Genomic DNA, 2,996 nt, shown 5'->3' on the forward strand with positions numbered 1-2,996 from the left:
CACTGAATATTTATAGACTACTTTTAACACTATTGAAACTCAGTAGACTTTTCAGTGACACATTACAGTCACTTGATAGTTGAGTGTCAGCATTGGACTATCCAAATAAAGTGTGACTCAGTACTCAAACACTGTTTGTCTCTGTCTGCCACACATTTAGATTCTCAATAGATTCCCAGCCAGTTTTTTTTAGCCAACTCTATGGAGAGAGTCGCTGAGCTCTTTCTCCACTGACGGGTCATGTGAGGTGCAGGCCTTCTCTCCTCCAGATTCTCCCCCGTCTGACTTTAAACCAGAGGACTGAGGAGGTGCGGAGCCAGAAGGTAGTGGTACCATGTTGAGGCTTATAGTTTTGGCAAAGGATGAACGAATCCAAAATAATGATAAATGTATTAATTTGCCTATATTGATATCTTGATTGCAGGCCACTCTGACAAAATCCAAGTCTTTATTGTAGACTATGGCATGAACAACAACAATTGGAATATAATCTTGAGTTGTTTCTTGTGTTTTCATTTTATGTATTTATTTTTTTCTCAAGTGTGTTACCTATTTTCCTTATTTATTTTATCCTTTATTTTCTCGTTCTTATGCACCCCTGTAAAGCACTTTGCAAACTCTACTTTTAGATAATAAGTGCTATAGAAATAAAGTTTATTATTATCAGTATCATTATTATTATTGTTAGTAGTAGTAGTAGTAGAAGTAGCAGAAGTAGCAGTTGCAGTACTAGTAGTAGCAGCAGGCGTGGTAGTAGTAGGATTAGGATTAGGATTATTATACAGACAGACAGACAACACACACACACACGCACTCACACACAAGGGGCAGACAGCGATTACACCATGAGGAACACTCATGTTTCATTATGGGATAATTACGGCGCATTAGTGGGGTTTGGTATCTAAACAGGACTTGGAATGTCATTAAACCGAGGCAGGCAGCTCCTGTCTATGTTTGGATCTTTCTACTATCATATCATGTTCCGCCATGTCTAATTATGACAGGTATTCAAGTGACAGAAGTACACCCATGCATACCTACACACACACACACACACACACAGATTTGACAGACTGAATACATGATTCCAATTAATTGCTGACATTGTCATTTATCCCTCTCCTCATTAAACAGACATGATTTATTGTCAAATCAGCTACCAAGGGAACTGAATTTTATTATCTTTTCATTTGTAACTGTGTGTGTCTGTATGTGTGTGTGTGTGTGTGTGTGTGTGTGTGCAAGTGTCTATAACAGTAGAGGGCAGAGCAGAGGGGAGTTTTAAGGCTTTGATATATGAGCAACATTATGAGGAAATGTACCAGATGGGCGATATTGCTTACAATTATGACAATTACAAGTGAAGAGTACTTTTTCATTGCACTTTTTCTTCCTTACAGACCTCTTCATTTTACAGATTGATTTTGCAATCCATTTTGCTGCTAAAGGATATTGCTCATCTATATCACTTGGTGGAAAAAATAGGGTTGAGTCAGTGCCCTCCCACCATATCCCCCTAAGGATAAATATTAAGGCTCTTTTACATAAAATGACCAAAAAAATATAAGCTTGATTCATCATTATGGAAAAGTTCTACATCTCAACAATAGAACATTTTGGTGACAGTCCTGCAACTAGGCTACAGGTGAAATGTTGCCTGACACATTGCCATTTGAAAAATTGCCAATTTGTCCTGATGGCAGTGCTCTTTAGCATGACCAAAGGTGGTCTGATGCATTATGAGGCCACTGGCAAATAGGTGGGCCTTCGTGAAGTTTGGATGGTCTAGCATTCTGTCATACAAAGATGATGCAGGCAGAAATATGTTGTGTATGCTGTGTTTTAAAAACGGTTTGGATTTTCAAAACTCCGGGCAATAGCCGTAATCTGTCTGGCCATGCGGTGTAAGTTTTGTTGTTAAGTTTTGTGGGAGAGATTTGAAGCCTAGCCACCAAATTTGGTTGCTGTAGGACTTACGGACTCTGAGGTACAGATCGTTTTAGGGCAGAAGAAGAAGAATCCCAACAAAAACAATTACTAGGGTTTCAGCCCTATGGACCTGAACCCCTAAAACTTATCAGCATTCATTTCTTCCACTTGAGTCAATTTGATCTAACTCCTGTTGCCTGTGAACGTTTCTCACACATCACCTTTACAGAGATTACTTCTTAAAGAAATTTCCTTCCATATAAATACAGTGCTCACTCTAAATGAGTTGTTTAAAATGGGATTAATTAAGTCGCAATGGAGATGGACAATACTGGCTTCAGTGGGGATAATTAACAAATCTGGAAAAAATATAATAAAATAAATAAAAATATGTAAATGACACAGTGGGCTACACAGTCCCTCTTCATGCATTTTTCCTGCTCTTATGCCACATCAGCAATTCAATTCTTGCTCAAATATTACATGGCCTAACTGGTTTATTGTTGCGCAAACTTCTGTCTCTCAACCAACCAGTTGCCAGACCACTGCTCCCAACTTTTGACTGAAACGGGAGCAAACATTTCCAAACAGGTCCTCTTTGGGTCGGAGCACAAGTGCAGCAGTAGTTCAGCAAGTGGACAGTAAAAAGTGGGACTTCTACAACGGCAACATCTGTAGATCACTTTTCATCACTGCAGTATCTAACATGGACAGTTTCTCCCTCCCATCCACACCCTTACAGATAAACTATAACCGCGCCCAGAGACCACCATCAACCCTCTGGTACTGCTAGTATTTCTCCTACTCACACACACTACTGCATCAATTTAAACATTTGTTGCTCCACACACACACAAATGGATGCACAAATACATCTATGCTCCCACGCTAACTTCTGCATAATCACACTCCAGATAAACATCATTACATTTTGACAGTGACATCTTCCCACACACTAATTATTAACCACCAGTCAGGGTTGTTCAAAATATGAAAAACGTGATACACCTATGAATATGTATATAAATGACACAAACCAAATTGTATTTGAATTATTGGATTTT

Source organism: Centroberyx gerrardi, chromosome 5 (genome assembly GCF_048128805.1).
Source record: "Centroberyx gerrardi isolate f3 chromosome 5, fCenGer3.hap1.cur.20231027, whole genome shotgun sequence".
Classification (NCBI taxonomy): Eukaryota; Metazoa; Chordata; class Actinopteri; order Beryciformes; family Berycidae; genus Centroberyx; species Centroberyx gerrardi.